This window comes from Micromys minutus, assembly GCF_963924665.1.
Source record: "Micromys minutus genome assembly, chromosome: 25".
Taxonomy (NCBI): Eukaryota; Metazoa; Chordata; class Mammalia; order Rodentia; family Muridae; genus Micromys; species Micromys minutus.
In genome coordinates, this window is record NC_137960.1 from 34,928,912 (window position 1) to 34,952,232 (window position 23,321).

Below are 23,321 nucleotides of genomic sequence, written 5' to 3' on the forward strand. Positions count from 1 at the left end.
CAGACTCCAGTGAACTGCCTGCCTCAGCCTCTACAGTAAAAAGCACTGCAAGCATACAAAAACACAGTGGCTTTGTAACCTGACTCATTTCACAGCTCTCGAAGAAGAACCCTGTAGATGAGCTTTCATTAGCCTCATCTTTTCATTTCGGTACACTAATATCAGCTTTGAATAAAATGTATTGTTCATGTCTACCTATTGCATGAACAGTGTTACAATTCTGGCTTTGGGAAATGTGGGCTAGTGCTGACAAATTACACTGATAGAGTAAGTTTGGTGACTGAGGAAGAGCCAAAAACAACTGAGTATCTTTTTCAGAATCCCAAACTTCATCTTCTTAGTTTCATTTCAGTTCAGTCTTCAAAGCTGATCTCTGTCTTCTCTTATAATTTTCTCCCTCTAAAAAAAAAATGTTATTTCCCCTTCTGTCCCTTGACATCTGCCATTTCAAGTCTTGTTGTAGTTAATATTTCACCTGAAAGATCTTTTCATCATCGTCCTACTTGGAAGAGAACCATTCTCAGGGAAGATAATTGTAGCTTAACCTCCTGTCTCTCCTCTGCAATGTCAGTAACCTAGGTAGAAATTGATTCGATTTTTGTGATAAAAACCTAAAACTTCTGCTTTTTTTCATATACATGATGAAGATAAGAATTTCTCTGCATTGATCTTTGCTTGTTTACATGTATGTGATGAAGCTGGATGGCATATTCAGATTTGGGGAGAGATGGCTACCTCAGTCACCCCAGCTCAATGCTATGATGAAGCAGTATCCCTGTTGGAGAATGTAACTCTTAAGAACTGTACTTTCCTGTTGAAGTCAGAGAAGATAACCTGGTCCTCACTATAGCCCAGGATGCTCTTTAGTGGGCTTTGGTTGCCTGTTTTACTACCTTATTGGTGTTATCATATTTGGCTGATTTATCCAGGCAATATGTATCCACAACAGATACATTGGGTGTAGGAACACAAAAGGCTATGCCAATGAGCTTCCTATTTAGCTCTGGTATTACCCAGCAAGAACACTGAGAGCAAGAGAGAGGCCCTCAGTTACTAAGGAGTCCCTATCCCAACTAGGTCCCCGACACTGCTGAGCATCTTCCTCACAATTTCCATCCCAGACCCCCATAACAAAGGGTCCTAAGGAGCGCTCCCTACTCTCTTGAATAACATCAATAAAGTTCCGGTGCAAAAAAAATGTAATTTACAGGAAGCAGAAACCAAGTCTAATAGCTTAAAATGCACACGAATTTATATTTCATCCCTAGAAAATCCGAGAAGCAGTCAGGGCAACATGGTGATTAAATCCTGTTCCATGTCCTACGAGATTTCCTAGCCTAGATTTCCTATTTTTCCGATATACCTATCATTAGTATATGGCTTCAATTTTTCAAAAATACCGCAATTTTATGAGACAGGGACAGCTCAGTCATTACTTTCATGTTCAAAATAAGGAGAAAAATAAAGATTGACAGGTAAAATGGGGCATTCTCCCTGATAACACAGTCCTCTTTAAGAGCTCTATTAGAAGTTTGCCCCAGAACTCTGCTTATGTCTCATTAACTACCACTGCCTGCAGGAGAGAAGAGAAATAGAATGTTTTAGTTAGGTACCCTCCTAACCCTAACAAAGTCATTATTCTCTTAATAAAGGGATGGAAAATGGTTTTCTGATGGGTACTGAACATTTCTGCTATAAGAAATAAATTTTCTTTGTTTATGTAATGGAAGTGGCTTACTTCAATCCCCCCCTAACATATCTCTATTTCTAGGCATGCATTACTCCAAGTGATTATGTATCTGAATTGGATAACAGTCACGATATATTTAGTTTCTGCTAACCCATTTTAAATCTGTGCATGCATTAACCATATTTTATAGTAATATGTGTTAGCTCTACTTTATAATCCAAAGGCATTAAGTCAGCAAAATATGGCAAGTTTAAAAAGATGTTATAAATTTGAACAACTATTTTAGCCAGAGAAGTCAAATCATTATGAATTTTTCTGTTATGCATAAATTTGAATATTCTTTGATATTAAATAACTATATTTTAAACATAATAGCTCTAATAATAGCTTTGATGTATATCTACTTGAATCATTCAATATTTTACCACTGACTAGAAGTTTCTGGTTAGCAGTATAGCTGTCATTTAGCTTCTTGCCCTAGATTGTGAAATATATTTGATTAATATTGAGCTTTTGCTCTGCAGAACTCTATTCACAGAATAACTAATATAAAATATTTATTATTAAAAAGGTAAACAGAGAAGAAGCAAGAAACACAGTACATTGAATGACACTAGAAGACACAGAGAGACCACTTGAGTTTAAATAAGACTTAGTATAAGGAAATGAAACAAGAGCTCCTCCATTATTTCCCCTTGGTGGGCAGAAGAAATTAGTCCTTCTATGGGAGTAAAAGCAATCTTTAAAAAGTCTCTTTTTATGTTTCTAGTTTCTCATACATCTTTCATGAATCATTTTAGCTTTACTTAAAAACTGTGTGTGTTTGTGTGTGTGTGCAAGTGCATACAATTTTAGATGGTTGGTACTTAGGGTTAAGTTTATACAAAGTCCCCAAATATAACACCCTCAACATAAAATTAGAATTTTTCTCCTGGACAGAAATTTGATGGGAGATTTCCAAGACAATAAAGTAAATAAGGAATATTTTCATAGTTATCCTAAGTTTAAGTTTCAGTACTTGGGAACTTCTAATAGCTCTATTTATTTACAAATAGCAGGTCTTATAGGAAGATTGAGGAGATAAAGCAACTAATGAACGATGCAGGCAGATAATGGAGCCATGCTATAACTTGAATTTTATTTATTTGGTGGCAGTGGGAAGATTACTGATAAACTTCCATGGGAATATATTGCTGTAAAAGTCCTTTCCAAGTAGCTGCTATGCAATATTCTTCTGCGATATATTTCTGCCTGAGACTGTATCTTCATTGAGGTCTCACCTCCAAATGGTCATTTGTTTAGAGTTAAATCTCTAAATACCTTTACTACTGAAAATTTACTCAGTATATTCTTGTTTGGAGTGCAGCGACACAAATCCTGAAAGACACATGTTAAAAAGTCAAACCAGTCCTACTCATCATCACATGTGCTTCCCAAAGCACAGACATTGATGGTATATAGTGGGGTCATTAAGTCACTTCATTAATTAGTCACTTGAAGGAATAGAGTGGACACAAGGAAAAGTTTACAGCCTGTATTGTCCTAGCTGATATAACTAAATACCTCATGATTTATTAAATTAGAGAAATTAATTTTACTTCTGGGAGCAAGAAGCATCAAATGTAGCCTGGTCAATGTCTAAATAGAATTATGGTGTTCTTAAAGTTTTAAATTGATAACTTCTAGCCATTACCTCACATGACCTTTTAGGTTATCTTAGTTAAGGTTTCCATTGCTATGAGGAGAAGGTCTGACCCTTTCTGAAGGGAAACAAAGGGAAGAGTGAATTTAGAGGAGGGGAAAGGTATATTGGTAGAAACTTCAAGGACAGCAGGGAGGGAAAACCGTGATTGGAGATATAATGTATAAGAGAAAAATATTTAAAAGAAAATAATCAAAGAGCATTACTCATTGGCATTTCTTTTGTGATGTCTTGATATACAAGTTATATTCCAGGTTTCAAAAAAAGTATAAGTACTTTTTCAAACCCACAAACACTATGTTTTATGTAGTTTTTTCAGGATGCAGGAGCACAATTCCCAAATATGTTTATTCTAATAATATATTAAATATATAATAATATTTTAATTTAATAATAATAAACTAAATCTGGATTCCATAAAAATGATGATGGTATGAAAAGTAAGTAAATAGGTTATTCTAAGTGGGAGAAAGAGAACAGAAACACTTGATGTTATACTATCAAACGAGAAACTAGAAATTTGAACCTGACAAATACAGATACTATATAAATCTCTACAGAACAGCTTCTAAGTAAGATAGAAAAGCAATAAAAATGAAATCACTATGGTCTTCTTAATACAGGTATGATGACACTTAAAGCAGGCAGACAATGAGTGGAAATGAATATCCCAGATATTATGATGGCAGTATTCAGGATATGGTGTGTATGTCACTTAGAGACGATATAAATAATATTTAGTAAATTTATTACAAATGATTACAATAAGAAGGCATGTTTGTGTAGAGCACATGTTTACTATAATTTCAAATTTATTTTAATTATAACACAATAAAGAATAAACAAATTAAAGCTAAGGAAAGTCTCTGTTATTTTGTTGCTCAAGTCTCACCAAACTTGGATTAGTATATGAAACTATTTTGGAATTGACTATAAACAGATGCTTAATTTTCATTAACAACAAGACAAAGGGAAAAGTTATAGGGACTATAGAGATGGCTAAAAGTTGAGAACACTGGCTTCTCTAGAAAAGGATCTTTGAGGTACTAGGCATATATTGGATACACAGGCGTACATACAGGCAAAACATCCAAACGTGTTTTTAGAAGCTTCCTTTCTATTCCTCTCCCCTCCTCTCTCCATCTCTTTTTTAAAGGAAGAGATATGGTCAGAATTCTAACTTACATAGTTTCTTATTTTTTGTGAACCAATGAAGAAATACTAAGCAACAGTTATGCAATTTCTTTGAATATTTTTAAGGAGGAAGGAAAACATACATTCCATGAAAAGAATGAAAAACAGCTCTATATATAAACAAGAAGATAGTGTGTGCTTTTGGCTCACTGTCGGGTCTTACTATATTCAGTCACAGAAGAAAATGAGAAGTAAAATAGTTTCATTGCAAGGGAATGAGAAAATCCTGCTCTGGAGGAAATTTTCCTGAATGAGGCTCATGTTACCAGTCTGCACAGTTCCAAATGTTTATAAGCATGGTACCAATGAACAACTTTGACAATGTCCATAAACAACTCTGATTCCAGATCCAAATATCTGCCTGCTGTGGAATGGTTAGTAAGCAAATACAAGCTGTCAAATAGCACCTTGTAGCCAGATTTTATAGCAATGTGTACAGGCTGATTCATGGGCACAGCACACTCTCCTCCAATAGCCTGTCTTTAACAAGAGAGAAAACCAAAACACCGGTTCTGTTTGTAACTGAAATGAAACACCCCCTTTCACAAGTTTCTTTTCTTTCCTTTATAAATGTCGCAAAGGATGTCCAAGTGCCAATTAATCATTTATTGAACAGGAAACTGAAGCAGGGAACAGTTGGTTGGTAAGTATTTGTGTCTTATGGGTAGGGGATAGGTGAAAGCAGAGTTTAAGTAAGGAATAGAATAGCATATGAAGACTGTAGACTGCACTTTGAAACATTGCTTTAATGTATGGCTTTGCAAAGAGTAGGCAAAGCCATGGAAAGAAAACTAAGTAAAATGAAGACTGTAGTTTCCTAGGGTGCTTATGCTGAGTGGCGGCAGGGAGTAAAAATAATTGAAACACTGTGTTGAGAACTTTTGAACTTTGTCAGTGTTTATCACTTGACTTTGTTTACTTTCTAAAGAAAAACGTGGGAGATGTTTATACATTTCAACGGTGCAATTGGCCTTTACCCTAAATCCAGATATACAATTTTAAATTCCGAATTTATGAACTTAGTAACAAAATTATGTTTTGTGACAACATAAATCAATGGCACAATTTGCAAATATTATTATTAGGGGTTCTTGGAGTCTTTACCATTTACTTCTAAGATCTTAGCTTCTTGTTCAAGAATGAAATAAAAACTAAGCTGAATAGAGAATAGCAAGAATTTTTTTTTTCAAGAAAAAGCTATAGACTAGATTAGAAATACACTTTCAATAATTACCATCACGCAAAATGAGTGAGGGTTCTTAAGGACGTATTTATTTGGAGGTGTTTCCTTTTTTAGAATTTCTCAGTAACTGTTCTATTGCTGCAAAGAGACACAATGACCACAGCAACTATTACAAAAGGAAAGCTTTAATTGAGGTTCACTTACAGAGATCTAGACTTTTATCATTGCTAGGGGAGCAAGGCAGCAGGCAGGCTAGGCATGGTGCTAGAGAAGTACTGGAGAGCTACTTTCTGATGTACAGGAAAAAATAAGGAAAGAGACTAACATGGGCATTTGAAACCTCAGCCTACCCCTAATGACATACTTTCTCCAACAAGGCCATACCTGTTCTAACAAGTTTTCAAGTCTTATTCCTTCTAATCTTTTCAAAGAGCTTAACTTCATGGTAACCAAGCATTCAGACATTTGAACTTAAGGCATCTATTCTCATCCAGACCACCACAAGAAGCTCAAGTAGAAACATTTACTTCCTGGGTTAGTAAATGTTGTCAGTTTGACACAACTTAAGAGAGGAACTTCTTGACTGCAAAATCTCCCAGAACAGACTACCCTCTGAGCATGTCTGTGGAGGGCTATCTTGATATTAGAGGGTCCTGCTTTCTGGGAGTAGTACAGTGCTTATTCAGGTGGACTAGAATGCATAAGAAATCTAGCTAAGAGTGGATTGTGAAGAAGTCTGCGAGTTGTGGTTTCATATAGTTTCTGCTTAAAGCTCCTGCTTGATTCCTGTTTTATCTTTCCTCAAAGATGAACAGCTACCTGGAAGTCACATTAGCAAAGAAGAAACTAGAAAAGTTGATGAGTGTGTAATGTGAATGCTTTTGCATTTGATTGACAAGCTTGATTTAGGTAGACCTCTGCCATTATGTCTCTTCCTATGATACCTCTGATTTTAACCAACTGCCTTTAACCAACAGCCTGTGAGTGGTTAATAGAACAAATTGCATTCTTAATGATACTTGAATATTCTTGGGAGTCTGTCCTGTGCTAATAATTTATTACTGGGGTGAATGATGTCTTTTGTGACTAAAACAGCATTAGTTATGTAAGAAAGCTGGTGTCTCCACGATTTGGATCATCCACAGACTGGGCTCTAGTAGGCATCACATGCACATTTTCAAATGTTTTTCCCTATGTTCTCTTCCTCTCTTTGAATTTTCTATTTAAACATAAAATTCAGTCTGTTGAAACTGAAATCATTCTTCTAGTCTGTCTCACTACACAATATTATCCCAATTAATAAATCATATTCACAGCCTCAGTATTTCTAATGACTTGATAGTTTATAGTCATTATTAGATATACCAAAGCTTCTTGGATTATATGGACAGTCTCTTATCTTGATAAATCCATTTTTGTGTCCTTTAGTCATTTTCCACATGCTATATATGGTAATATTCATAAAAAATACTAAATATGACATGAATGTGAAAACTTTAAAAAAATTCTTTGATTACCCAATAAATTCTTGATATAATTTTTTTTAATAAAATGGGAATAGTTCTGCATGGTATGGCTATTGGCTAGCCTCTAACCTCATATTTCGGTACTTTCCTTCTCATGTGATAATATAGTCAGACCCATCTAAACTTAAGTATCTGAAGATACTAGAGTCTAGCTCAGATGAAATGCTCTTAGCCACAAAATATTTTCCATCATTAACTACCAGCGAGCATTTTTCTGCAGTCCCGCCTTTTACTTAGGGTTCATTTAAGTTCTGATAATCCAATACTTCTTCAATAGTATTATCAAACATTTAATTTTATTTCCATTATATTGTGCTTATCCCTGAGACACTTTTAAAGTGAACACATTCAGCCGTGCAAGTCCCCTTGCATTGATTGTGCCACAAGACAAAAACATGCAGGAATTTACCAGTGTCAGCTTTATGGGCAAAGAATCATCCAGGAGTGGGTACAAACACACACACAAATACACACACACACACACACACACACACACACACAATGTATACACATTAGTTTTAACTAAGAAACTCCAACTAACTAACTCTGAGAGCTGCCAAGGCACTCTGTCTAAAAAAGTAAAAAAGCTTTCAAGTTAGCAAGTAAATTGTAAGCATGTGGGCGTTTGGGAAAGTGTTTCAAAATCACCCATTCACTTAAGTATTTTAAGCATGCCTCCTGCGATTTAGCTCAAGCTGCAATTTAGGATAATTTGAGGGAAAGATTCTCCAAGTAGGAATAATTTCAGTCAGCTCTTTTCTAAATTATTACAAGCTTTAAATTTATAATATTAACTGTCCTAATTAATAAGGTCTCCATGTCTTTGAAAGTGGAAAATAAGAGTGTTTGGTCTCAAATTATAGGTAGTACTGAAAAAAGCATGTTTTTAAATAAATGTTATCTATAGCTGAGAGGATAAGAAAATGTTCTCAAAACAAATGAACAATAGCTTTTAAAGCTGCTAGAGCCAAGTAGCTTGTGAATTATCACCTTCTTCTTGCTGACTACATCAAGAGATAGAGTCACAGACCACATCCAGCTTAGCTAGAATAGCCAACAACCCTTTGCTAAGCATTCACTGAATAGTTCCAAGTGAGAACACATATGCAAAGACAGGAAAAGAAACAGGCAGGCAGGATCCCTTAGGGGAACATTTCAGAATGATATAAGTCAATTTTATCATTCTTATTTTGGTAATAAAGTGCTTTTATTGGATTTTAGGGGTTGGAGTTCTGCACCTGCAAGGTCAAGAAACATTGCACAGTATCTCAATGTTTTCCTAGAGCAGTATTATTCGTGATTTTATCATCCTAATTTCCATAAATTCATACATAAAACATAAATGTCTGTGTACATAATATATGCAAATACTTAACATTAAATGATAAGGTCTTAAAACATTCCTTTCACTACACTTAGTCTAATATTTAATTAAATACATTATTTAATATTATTTTCATAGAATCAAAATGATCTCTAGTCCGTTTGCAGGTATTAAGAATGCAGCTACTTTTTCTCTCCTTTTATGTTTTATAGAATTATATGTAAGTCATACCAAACTGATGAAGAAACACTTTGCTTTTAGAGACATTCAAAACACAGTTCTACAACCTCATTTCAACAATGAATTCCTGAAAAAAAAATATATTAAAACTTTTGCCTGAAGAAACTATTTTCTATAATAACATGAATTCCTCAGACAGCAGTGAGGACCTGTCTCCTGCTGTTAGACTCTCAATGGAAAAGAGATGAATAATTTTTCATCATATCTATGAACAATGTTTAAATTATTCCCCAATCTTCTCTGTTTCACACTAAATAATTCTTCACTCTCCTCGGCAGCTCTTCTTATGTGAAATTGTCACTGTTGATCTCTACTGTACCCACTTCACAGTCTTTTACAAGTTATAGAATCCAAGACGGAGAATCTTCATAAGACTCAGACGTTGCATTTTTCTTAATACACTTTGTAGATTATATCCAATTTTTAAAAAAAAGGAATCTGAGAAAAATGTCAACACTTTACCTTACAAGTTATTCTCTGAAGAAGGCTGTCTGTGTTTTTTGTCGCCCTCATAAGTACCTGTCCCCCTGCTCTGCTTGTCTTTCCTCACCTCCATTTCAGAGAAGGACCAACAGCTTATACTCATAAACTTCTTTGAACTTCAACAACATCCTGGCATGACTACTCCTGGGACCATTTAAATAAAATAAGAGAGTGCCAGAGTTTTTACTAAGTCACAACAGGAGTGTGTTATAAAGGACAGTACTGATTTCTCATAGAGTCAGAGGAAAACAGTTTTAATTGGATTACTAATGTAGCCCTTGGGGCCGTTATAGACTTGTAGTTTTCAATCAAATAAATTTTTACTTAAAAGATTTTCTTTAGAGATGAGGTGTTTTTCTTAGCTTCCAATGGAGATTCCACAACTCTTTGGACCCTTGATTCCAATGCCAGAATCATAGGGCTGAAGCTGCCAAGTTCTGTGTGCAGGAGCTGGTTGTAAGTTTAGCTGGTTTGGGGACTTTCCTTGAACTCACCACTCCATCTAATTTATTTAACTTTAGACTTTTCCTTAAATATTTTATTACTAGTGTAAGACTTAGATCCATCACTCTCCCCAGTTTTTCTTTACTAATCATACTTTACATTCTCTATTTTTCCTTGCTCTGCTTTTCCCCCTTTCACCATAGATCTAGATAAAAGTGACCACTAATAAACACAAAACAGAGTCATTACAAAACTATCTTGAACTCTACTCTGGCAATGCTACTAATTTATTTATTTTTTTTCTGATTTAGCCTCTCCCTGTTCCCAACTTTTGCTTGGTCAGTATTTATTTCTGTGAAGAGGCAGTATGGCAAGTCCTATAAAAAATGAAGATTCATTTTAGTCTTTAGTCCAGAGGTTTAGTCCATTATCATGGCAGAAAACATGGAAGCATGAAGCAGACATGCTTCTTCTAGAAGTAGCTGAAACTTCTCCATCTGAACCACAGGCAGCAGAAAGAGAGAGCCATTTGGACAGTTTAGACTTTAGAAACCTCAAAGCTTCCACCAAAAGACAATTACTACAACAAGGTTACATGTCCTATTCCTTCTCAGTTAGCACCACTCTCTGATGACTAAGTATTCAAATAAACGAGCCTATGAAAGCTATTCTTATTCAAAACAGCACAATACTTCTCATCCTTTGAAATAAAACATGTTATGTGAACCTTAACCCTGCCTCTTCCTTTATCCTCCTACAATAGTCATTTCAAGTGAGGTAAAATGATTGAGTGATGTGAAGAAAAAAAACATTGCTTAAAATACTGAGGAAACTAAAATCACAAAGCTAGAAGGAATATGGCAATCAAGTCCAAAAAGATTCAATGACACAGTTTCTTCTAAAAATATGAATAAGGAGGCAAACAGACACAGATTTCCACTGAACCAGCAATTTGAGAGAGATTTGGGCCTAAATTTAAGAAGGTACAGCAAGATCTTTTAGAAGAAAGAGGGAAAATAAAGGAAAGGAAGAAATTCTTTTTTTTTTCTTTCAGTTCCTAGAGAAAGTACTGAAAGTTCTTTTCCTTTGAGAATAAAGGGACAAAGAAGTCTATGCAGGATCCTACTAGCATTACAGAATCTGGAGAGAGGATTGCAATTTCTGACAAAAATAACATAAGCAGACAATGGAGATGTCTCTGTCGCTAAAGGTGGCAGCCCCAATAATGATAACCTAGGTTCACTCCCTAGCTCCCATATGGTGGAAGAAAATGGACACCCATGGGTGTTCTTATTTCCACCTGTGTGTCATGCTGTTCACATGCCCACACATAAAAGTGTATTTAAATATGCCTGTGCAAACTAAATTAATAACATGTAATTTCAATGAGAAATACCATAGATCCAGGCAGCACCAATGCTGACCGCTTAAGATAGCATTAATAGTTGATGCAATGTCCCTTTCTATGCACAAAGCTTCTCACTCATCCTTTTGTTATTTTGATTCAGCTCATTCACAGACCTGTTTTATTTGACATTTAACTGAATTTATAAGAATGGCAATTTTAAATGCCAAAGGAATAAAAGTGAGATTCATGTATTTTTATTGAGTTCATATATTTATGATACATGTATTAGCTATAAAATATTATGATTTAGGGAACAACTCTATGATTGCCATCAGTGATTTAGGCCCTTTAATAAAGCAGAAACAGAATCTGTATAACAACATACAAAACACATGCGTGTGCGCACACACACACACACACACACACACACACACACACACACACACACACACACATATATATATATATATATATATATATATATATATATATATATATATATATATATATATGTTTTGGTAGCCTACAGAAAAGTGTGATCTGATACAAATAAACTAATGTTTTACTTCTGGGAGAAAGCTGAGATATGAAGAATAAGAGATTATGATTGACAGTCTAGTCTCTATGCTGATTGCTATGACTTCCTGACTAGCACAATATTTTTAAGGCAACAATATTTAATGTTTCTTTCTGGGATTATATTTAAAAATTAGAATTGCACACTGCCTTTTATCACATAATGGCAGAGTACATGCCTTGAATGTCATCAAAATCCAGATCCTTGATCAGGCTTCATGTTTTAGTGTCCTGTCAGGATCCTGCAAACAAATGTTACTCTAAACACCACTTTTGCCATATGAATGACTTTAAAACTATGATAATATGTGCTAAATATGTTTTTCAATTTACATTCCAGCTGTTGTCCACCTCCTGGCTCTCTTTCCCAGAGTTCCTTATCTCATTCTTCTTCCTCATGGCCTCTGAGAGGATGCTTCCCCCAATAAACACACACACACACATACACACACACACATACACACACACATACACACACACACAAGCATGCATGCATACACACATACACACACACACACGTTTGCATGCATACACACATACAAACATTAGGTCTCCATATTTCCTGGGGCTTCATATACCACACCCTCAGCTATGGGCCTTGGACCAGAACTTTTATGCTGCCTGGCTGGTGGTTAAGTCTCTGGGAGCTCCCTGTGGTCCAGTCTAGTTGAGACTGATGGTCTTCCTATGGGGTCACCCACCTCATCAACCGCTTCAATATTTTCCCTAATTCAACCATAGTGGTCTCCAACTTCTGCCCAATTGTTGGGTGTAAATATCTGCATCTGTCTCAGTGAGCTTCTGGTAGAGCCTCTCAGAGGACAACCATGCATGCTAGGCTCATGTCTGTAAAGACATCATAGCATCAGTAATAGTGTCAGGCCTTGGTGTCCACCCCTAAGTTTGGCTGGTCATTGGAATGCCTTCCCTTCAGTCTTTTCTCTATTTTTGTCCTAGCAGTTCTTTTAGATAGGCACAATTGTTGATCACAAATTCTGACTGTGGGTTGGTAACCTCATCCCTCTACATGAGGCTCTGTCTAACTACTAGATGTAGACACTTCAAGTTCTCTCTTCCCATTGCTGGGCATTTTGGTCACCCCCATTTAGTCCTGAGAGTCTCCTACATCCCAGGTCTCTGGGGCTTTCTGGAAGATCTCCAAACCTCCCACACTCCTGAAGACTTTTCATTCATTCTCTGGCCTTTTAGATTTCTCTCCTGTCCTAAAACCCATAGCTGATCATGTCATGTTTTCCTTTCCCCCTCCTTTCTCACACCCATGTTTCTCCCACTATCTGCCTTGTTAATTATTTTTCTCCCTTCTATGTGGGAATGAAACATCCTCACTTGGTCCTTTCTAGTTGATAAACTTCTTACTGTCTATGGGTTATATCTTAGGTATTCTGTTTTTTTGTTTTGTTTTGTTTTTGTTTTGTTTTTGGCCAAATAAATAAGTTTTAAGCTGGAATAAATTGATACCATGCAAAACTTTTACCATATGAAAATAAATGTGACAACAAAGAAGAATAAATCCAGTGAGCTCAAAAGTGTAGGATTTACTTTGAGGTGGGTTTAAAAAAACGGGTGTCATCTACAGAGCATGGCAGTGATACAGAGAAAACACAGCAAACATCACAAGATGAAATGAGGCACAAATGTTGGGTGAATTTTAAGGAATGTCAGATATGTTTTGCTCATGCACAAACAACAAATAAGGACTTTAGATTTCATATAGTGACACTATCAAACATTATATCTTGTCAGGGCATTGCTGGAGCCAGAACAGACTAGGTGTTGCAACATGACTTGGACATTTATTGGAGTATATTTTTAGTTATTTTTTATTCTTTAATTATATTTTAGAGTCCAGATTTTATCCACCTCCAAGTCTGACCCCCCCCAACCACTCCCTATTCCATACTTCCTAGTTTTTTTCTAAGAGGATGTCCCTATCCCCCCCAGCACACACACACCCTAAAGATTTCCCCATCTCCTACCTCCTGAGGTTGCCTATTTTCATTCTTTCTGCTGGCCCTCATGGCTTCAGTCCTCTTGCCTCTCCCAATACCTTATCATGTTTCCCCTTCCCTTCCCTGTCACCTCTACCACCCAGTTCCCTCCCAGAAGAAGAAAAATAGGCTCAATATGAATTTATCAGGCATGAAAGCTCATAGACTAGTCATTCTGACTCTCTCTGATTATCTGAACAAAAAGAAGCAAGAAAATTTGTCTTAAAAAACTCACATGTAGGTAGATTTAAGAGGCCTCACACAGATACTTATGAGCATCAAAACTTTCTGGTGTTTCTTTTCTCTCTCTTTTTTTTAATTGAACAACTTTATTTTAAAAAACAAAGATAAATGTACAGATTTTAGGCATTTTTGCATAAAAGTATACAAATACATTTTTGTCAGTACTTGGTTTTGTTTGAAAAGGTTTGATAGTGTGCATTAAGATCTTACTAGTTACAATGAGCATAAAGTACATAAAACAAGATGTAACCTGGAATCAGTCAAAGTTTTCTTGGTGTGTAAAGATTAGGCAAAATGGTTTTTCATTTTCTTTCTTTTTTTTTTTTGGCCTTTGTTTTTTCTTGAACTTCACATAGTCTGTGAGTTGTTTCTGGGGTGTTCTGACTTTTCTGGGGTTAGTATCCAATTATCAGTGACTGCATATTATGTCTGTTCTTTTGTGACTGGGTTATCTCACTCAAGATGATATTCTCTAGGTGCATCCATTTTCTTAAGAATTTCATAAAGTCATTGCTTCTGATGGCTAAGTAGTAATCCATTGTGTAAATATACCACAACTTTTTTATCCATTCATCTACTGAAGGACATCTGGGTTCTAGAATCATGGGAAAGGAGAAATTACATTTCAGGTGTTGCCAACATCTTTGTCTAAGTTCTAGATTCCAAATGAATTCTGGAATAGGTTTTCCTCAGATGCACTCCACTGCTTAGCAAACAACATGGACTTTAAACATCGGTGTCTGTAATGATGGGAAAAAATTTGCCTAAGAAGTAAAAAAAAAAAAAAAAAAGAATCCAATTAGATCACGCTTCAATTGGTGAAAAAAATAACTTAAAGATTATGTTGATTAAACTACAACAACATTCACAAGAAATGTATTTGTAGAAATGTGATCCTTTGTATGAATAACCTTCCAGTGTTTCTTTGGCAAATTAAAGACAGACAACTGAAAGGTTACTGTGCAAACAATCAATAAGCAATAATAAATAATTTTGAGAGCTTAACTGGTCACTTTATTTATGGACTAAAAATCTCAGAATGCAGAGCAAAATATTTCAAAAGGTAGCAACTGCAGAGAAGATTAAATAGCTGGATGGTGAAACCATGAAACATGTTTTACAGATGAAGGAAAAGACACATTGGGACAAAAGGTACAGTCATTTTCTAGATATGTGTCTTTCAATATCACACAGTCTGTAAAGACTTACATCCTTCCTGTATGCTCAGAATATTATTTTTTCTGTGTGTACCACATGGAACAGTGGGAAAGTCAGAAGTCGAAACTGTACCATTGAGAAAACCTCAGGTCCTTTTCTCTTATCACGCTCCCAATTCATCTTCCATCCCACTGCTTAAGGGAGATTCCATGGGCATTAATCCTTAAATTGGTTCTGTGTGCTTGTGATGGGGAAATCAAACTGAGTGAACAAGAGTCTTTATGAACTGCAACAATGCAGAGAGCTTCATAAGGAGGACTATTTCATTCATACACTCTGTTTTTTCTATAAAGCACTTAAAGCTGAGTGCTCTCCCCTTTTAAACCTATCTAGCCATGAAGAAATGAATTTCAAAGTGGTAACATCCACAGTTATTTATGTATTATATGTCCCAAACTCACCCAGTTCCTGCATTTCTAAGAACGTTTCATGATGATACACATCAAAGATACAGATTAGTATTTCAGTTTTATGAAGTAGGCAGTCTATTATTGGTCTTTGTGCCTGTTTCAAAAACTTGACCTTAAAAAATGTTCTTATTAATTTCCCATTTTATCTAATTCGATTTAAAATTAAATTAAGTTCAGGTATAATTTCTATTTGCCTGAACGTGAGCAAATGGAAGAGATAAATCTATTTTTTCTTATTTTAAGTTTTTATAAAGTAGTAACAGCATAAAGAAATAAAGAATTAGAATCTGCATCGTTTTTAAGGCTGTAAAGATGGAGCAGTAACAATCGTTTGGGATGAGAAAACTTCATAATAATAAAGTGTTCTTCTATTCTTAAGGGGCAACAACTTCAGGAGAGCCTGAATATTCATAAAGGAAACGCTAAACGAGTGTTTCTTAAGGGCCATCCATTTTTCTATAGTGGAAAAGCTACAGTAGCAGGTGAGACCTGCTCTCTCTCTCTCTCTCTCTCTCTCTCTCTCTCTCTCTCTCTCTCTCTCTCTCTCTCTCTCCATATATATACATACATATATATATATATCCCTCATATTTATAGCCTTGGGTGTAAGAATGGGCCTAGGGCACTGATATTCCCTCTAGCAGCTCCTTAGGCCATGGACATTCACATGAAACTCAGGCTTAAACCTGGCCTGGGGCCATAGCGCTGACCATGGATGCTATCATAGCCTGTGAAGCAACACTGGATTTTGTCATAGGCCTTTATTTTTTAACTTATGAGATGATCAAGTGGCTTTTGTCTTGCAGTTTGTTTATGTAATGGATTATTTTTATCAATTCACCTATTTTGTGCCACCCCTCCAGTTCTATGATGAGTTCTGCTTGATCTTGCTGGATGACACAAGAAACATTGACCAATTCTTTTTATGCGGTTGCAGTTACCCTGATATTTAGACCATGCAAAGATCTGAAAAAAAAAGAATTACAGACCAATTTCACTTATAAACATAGATGCAAAATTTATCAATAAAGTATTTGTAAGTTGAATACGAGGACATATCAAAAAGAATGGTCTTCAAAACCTATAGTTGACAGGGTATCTGCAGTATGGAACAGAGAACTGACCATGAGTCAGATACTGCATCTCCAGGGTTATTTCCTTATTTGCTTAAAATGTCAATGATATTTGTGTACAGCCCAACATATGATAATGTAATGTGTCCAACTGAATCAATGTCAGGACCATATTATTGGTAAATCCCGATCCTGTATCTTATGCCTCACCTGCCAATAAATGTAGATCTCTTGAACACTTACTTCTTGAGTAGTATAAACTCATTTTCTAAGTATGAATATTAAGTAGTGTTTATACATATTTCTTCCAACTAACCTCGAGGATAATTTTACTATTTATGTCAAAGATTATGTCAAATTGATATCTCAAATTGATTACCCTAAGACCAACATAAAGATATTTAACTGTTCCTCTTGGGCTGTAAGTAAAAGGAAACTTCAGGATTTGGTATATTTAACAGGGGACTTCCTGTCACTCTGTATATATCAACTTTCTGCATCATTGCTGAAGTATATTACTTGGTCTTCATGCCTCCTGTCTTGTCCCACTACAGTCTTTTCTTATGGAACAGAATATATTATTGATAATGGGGACCCTGCTTATGACTATTCTACTCAGAACCTCTGATGAGCCCCCAAACAGCCTTCTTGAAATGCTCTTACTCACCAAGCCTAAGGTGAGTTACAGTTTCCTCTAGGGCTCTGCATTTTATCTTAGTGCCAGAATGTTTTCAGGTTTTAATGAGATGTAATTCCCAGAGAAATGTTCTTAATCATTCTGCATCTCCTTTAGCTCTTCTTCATAAAAATTCAGTTTTACTTAAAGGCACATCTCAGAATTCATCTCCTCGATGTTCTAGATCCCTTTGGTTGATATTTTCCACATAACTCATGACAATGCACAATAAGTTCATATGGCCACTTTTTATTTTTTTCTTAAACACAACATGGTGAAACTTCACAAGAATTAAAATTTTTATTCATTGATAGGCTTTTTTAAATGACACCAGATATGGTAATGATTATGTCATATATGTTTATTACATGGGTAAATAACTAAATTAAATGCATGTTTACATCTGAAGAAATTTAAATGTAGGAAAATATAGCCTGGTATATGTGGAATCTTATGTTTCTGATTTATTTATTTATTTTCCACATAGCAGTTCTATTGATTCTCTGGGAGTTTCATGTGATGTAGCTCAATCAGAATCCCTTCCATGCCAAAAACCCTTGGAAACTCTCAAGGACAAAAAAGGTAAGAATAAATAAATAATAATGGAAGATGGGAAAAATAGCAACAACAACAAAACAAAACAAAAACCACATTTACTATGTGCTATCTAAATATTCTCTAGAGCACAGTCAAACTTTTGGCCTACCCCTTAGGTAAAACTGAGTTCTCCCACACCTTTGTCAGAAGCTCTCTGTTGTGGTGAGCTACTTGTCAGCTCTCCCTCACTTTTAAGAGTTCTCTGTAGTCTTTGCAGTTTAAGCTGTTACTTTTGGGGGAATGGGGGAGTTTTCAGGGATAAGGTCTGTCAAAGAAGCATTCGATGTGCATCCCTCTCTGTTATATTAAATAATAAAAAAATTAAAAGAACCATTCCACTCCCTGGTCCTAGTGATGATCTCACTGCCATGGCTAGCCCCAGCAACAACAGCCTATCTCGTGACCCTCTTGCTGTGGACTCTGCTCAATCACATTTCCTAGTAACCCAATAAAATCCAAATTATTAAGGTTTGTAATTTATTAATCAGATTTATATCAGTAAATTCTCACTCCACAAAATATGCACATAATAAACTCAGAGCCAATTGCAAGTGATATAAACTGTTCTCCTAGATAAGACGAATGGCCCTTTATTATTCATTCTCTATAAGATATTTATAGCTAAATGTGACTAATTAAAGCCACACAGGTCTGGGTTGTCCTTCTCTTCCTCCATGTTCTTTCATTCTCTCTTCTCTTCTATCTCCCATCCTCTCAAAAACTCTGTGCCCACCCTTCTTTTCTACTGTCCAATCACAGGTCTGGCCTTATATTGTGCTTGCCCTCACCTGCATGTAGACAGCAATCTACGCCCCTCAACTGTACTTTTGATGTCATCAGTGTCACAAAAATACCACCTTGTTTTTACTGCCTTCAAATACATGAATCGTGGGCCTCCACAAAGAGTCTGGAAATATTAAAAATGACGAACAGGACCCCTCCTCCAGCAGGATATGGGACCAGGACATGTCTCTCAGATGCTGGCAATATTCAAACATCATCAAGGCCCAGGAAGAACACAAACAACTCAGTTCTGATTAGTATTTGATATCAAAATGGACTCAACATTTAATTTAAAAGACAAATGTTTTACTTTGAATTATATGTTTTTCATTCCCTGTGTTTCAGTGCTGGTCTCTACACAGGTGTCATACCTAGCAAGCTTCTTGTTATGTGTTCCCATTAATGGAAAAATATAACTAGAATTTTATGTTACACAAAGGTTCAGAAATTCAAAGTGATGGTTGCTATACCAACTACACCTTAGCCCCTCAGCTCATATGAATTTTTTCTATTACTTATGCCTGCTCTTAACTTTTATACTTTAAAATATATAAAGGCAATTTGTCTGCCTTCTTACTGCCGTGGGATTTGTCTACAATTTATGCTTCAAGACTCACTGTGGGCCTAGGACATGGCAGAGCACACAAAAATCCTCAACCATCCCCCACAATTTCTGGCAATGAAAAAGAGGTGTTTTCTTTACTGCAGAAGTCCACTCATAAAATAGAAAAAAAGTTGCTGCTCCACATTTTAAGGAAGACAAAAACTAAAGTACTTTTATATTCCACATCTGCCTCGGCTCTCCCCAAAGCCTAGGTTTTATTAAGGTGCCTTCTCCTGACATATGCACGACTGCTTTTTATCTGTCTTATGAGACTCCAGGCACAAAACCTCATCCTTAATCTTGCAATTCATATGTAAATTAGAGCTATAGAGATTATTCTTTCTCCATGAGATGACTTCTTGTCAAGAGCTATATGTTAGGAGAAATAATAGAATTAGGCTAGCTTGATGCCATTTCTTCAGGCTTTATGGGAAGAATTGTCAATGGCAACACCACTTTGGGACATTAATGTGTTCCCGCCGTCTATGTTGAATGTTAAGCTGCTAAACACAGCATCATAGCTGTGTTTGTTAATTGCTGTTGTATTGACCATATCACTTTCTCAAGATTGTATCCCAATTAAACTGAAAGATGATAAGCAGGTCAGCTTCACAAAGTATCTCAGGAGCCAGACAAGGACAAGGTCATCAAGGAAGAAATTCACCATTTAACAGGAATAACAGTTTTGAGTTAAGTGCACTGGATTAGCAGATAAACTTACAGGTTAGGTATCATGGCAAACATAATTGACTTCATTGAAACTGATGTCAACTACTTAAAACAGTAAGACCTAGTCATAATAAGAGCCCATATGTTTTCCACTCTCTGCTGGTATGAGGATACACTGTTTTCACTTGGTTTTGGTTTTTCTTTTGTTTTGTGGAGATAGTTGAGGCCTTTGCAAATGGCTATTGAAAGTGAATTTTAATTTTACCTCTTAGAATAAAATATACATGAAATAATAAATGTATAAACAGATTTAAATAAATTGAAATGTGCTTGCATTACAATTTTTATAACATATGAAGCATAACAAGCATTTTAATAACATAAACAGAATAATATTTTCATTATATACTGCCTTCTTAAAGATTGTTATTTCAAAGCTTCTATTAGTTTAGATATTAGTGGGCACACTTTTACTCTAAGGCTGTGAAACGACTCTTAAACCAAAAATGTGTACAGTCTGTAGCTATCTCATTTTTCCAATTACATAAGCATATTAAAAACATGTAGAAACATCTGTTATACACTGTGCTGAATATTATTACATATTTAATACATCGTAAACAGTTCTCTTTCATTGTTATGATTATCTTAGATTCATAATTTATAGTGAATATAGCTTTTATAAAAACTATAAGTAAAGTTAATTTCACAGAAATGACATTGTACAAATATCTGTATAATCAGTAAATGTTTAAGTCTAAAATTATGATGTTGTCGGGGTTTTAATTTCTACTTTCCTGACAAGAATTTAAAATTCATAAGAAAGACAAAATCATATTTTTGTAAGTGACAATAATTTTAAAACATGCTTCATCTTTGTAAAGTGAGTTTTAGCAGCGATATGATTGGGTTTGAAGGAAGGAAAAGTATCTTCTATCTATTCTTGTATTTCTAATACAGTGGGAGTTATTTCAAATCATTTGATCTGTTATTTTAAAAGTTTCTCTGCTTCAAAACTTTGTTGAAGTTATTCTCTCAAAAGTACATATTAAAGAGTAATGATAGAGATAATGATAGTGAAATTAAATTATTGAAATTAAGAGAAAAATAATATAAAACATTTAACGGAAAGCAAAGATAATCTAGTTTTAGGAGTAAATACTCACACTGATTTTTTCACAATAAAAGTAGGCACGATGCCTCATAAAAATTGAACCAAAAGAAAACCTCCAAAGTTTTTTCTCAATGCAGAAATAATAACAGATGGGTGCTGCAAAGGCGAGGTAAAAGGAAGAATAGTGATAATTACCATTTCTTACATAACTTTATATGTACATTTATAAATTATTGTTAAATTAAATTATTATTACTGTTATTTATTATAAAATGATTTTATTTTCATAAATACTGTTAGGTTCTATTAAGGGTTTGATTGTCCATTAGTTAATGGATTTGAAGATAGATGTTTCTAACGAAGACATTTATGGGCAGATATTTTCCTGAGTTACTTATTACTCCGATGCCTACATGATAAATTACTCATCCAGATATTCAACCCCAGCAGCGGCCACACTCTCAAGGATCCCTGGTGTGGACTCTGCTCACAGTACCAGCATCTGACCCTTGTAGTTATAGTCACAATTCCCAGTAACTGGTAAAATAAAAACTCTAGAAGCTTGTAATTTATCAATCACATTTGTATCAGTAAATTCTCACTCCACAAAATGTTCACAAAATAAATTCAGAGCTGATTGATATCGATATAAACTGCCACCAGAAAAGACAAATTGTCCTATAATTATCCATTTATTATAAGATATGCATAGCTGCCTGTGGCTATTTAAAGTCACACAGAGCTGGGTCATCCTTCTCCTCCTCCATCTTCTCTTCTTCCCTTTCTCTTCTATCTCTAGCACCCCTCAAAAATTCTTCCCCAGACTTTCTTTTTCACTTTCTAGGTGTAAACCTTGCCTTATCTTGTGCCTGCCCTCACCTGTGTCTAGGTATCAACCCACAAACCTCCAATGCGATGTTCTGGGAAAAATTGAGAATTTTTGGGCATCAGTGGGAGGAGAAGCCCTTGGTACTGCCAAGACTCAATGTTCTAGGATAGGGGAATGTCAGGGGAGGACAGGGAGGTGGGAATGGGTGGGTATTTGAGTGAGGGAAAGCACCTTTATAGAAGCAGGGCATGGGGGAATAGGATATGGAATTTATGGAGGGGAAGCTGAGAAAGAAGATAACATTTAAAATGTAAATATAATATTTCCAGTAAAAAGAAGAAAAAAGTATATGTGTTACATATATATATCCATATTTATGCATGTGTGCACATAAATAAGATATGTGTAGTTGTTTGAATAGTTATCACAAACTCATGTTTGAATTCTTGAACACCAACTAATTTACCAGTTTTGGAAGAATGAACAAGAGTGACCTTGTACAAGAAGGTGTGTCACTGTAGGTGGGCTTTGAGCTTTCAACAGCTAATACAATTCTCCATTTGATAATTTCCTGCAGTTGACTTCTCTTAAGTGTGTTTGCTTCTTTTTGTTCTAGAGCTTTCAAGTGTGTTGAGAAGAATATTCTTCTACAAACATTTGCACATATTTGCTCAGTTTCATGATTTTTCTTTTGAGTTCTTAATTGGGAAATTTGATTGACTTGCTTTCCAATCCATTAATCCGTTCTGTTACAGTCTTATGTTTAAGCAAAGACATCCAATGATTCATTATCTCAGAAAATCTATTTTACTTGATTGACAGCTTCTCCTTCTTTATTGTACGGTCTATAATTTCTAATCCTCACATTTTTAAATACCTAAAAATATTGCTAATGTGATTTTAAATTTTTTCTTTGAAGTATATTTTAGTAATAATTTCTCATTTAAAATATTATATTTTCTTATTTCTTCACTTACTTGATAATATTTTCTAGTATTAAACATGTGATTGGGATGTTAAATGTAGGTAATCAAGATTAATATTCGTGTGACAAGAAGTGACCTGGTTAGCAAATCCCTCTGGATCATCTTTTATTTGTGAAATGTATGTTTCAGCAAATTCAACAACTATGAATCTCAAGCACAGTAATACATTTAGAATGTTATATTTGGAATTAGAGAAGTAAACAATAATTCTGAATATTCAACAAAAACCATAATCTTCAAGAACACTTGGATGATAATGAAGTAGTATAATGTAAACCACAATTTTCTGTTTCCAAAAAGAAGGCAGGGGAAAGGCTGATGGTTAATCATGGAATCTGTATTACAGTGATTCAGGAAATGGTCTGTGTGAATCTTTTCATCATGTATCTTTCCCATGAAC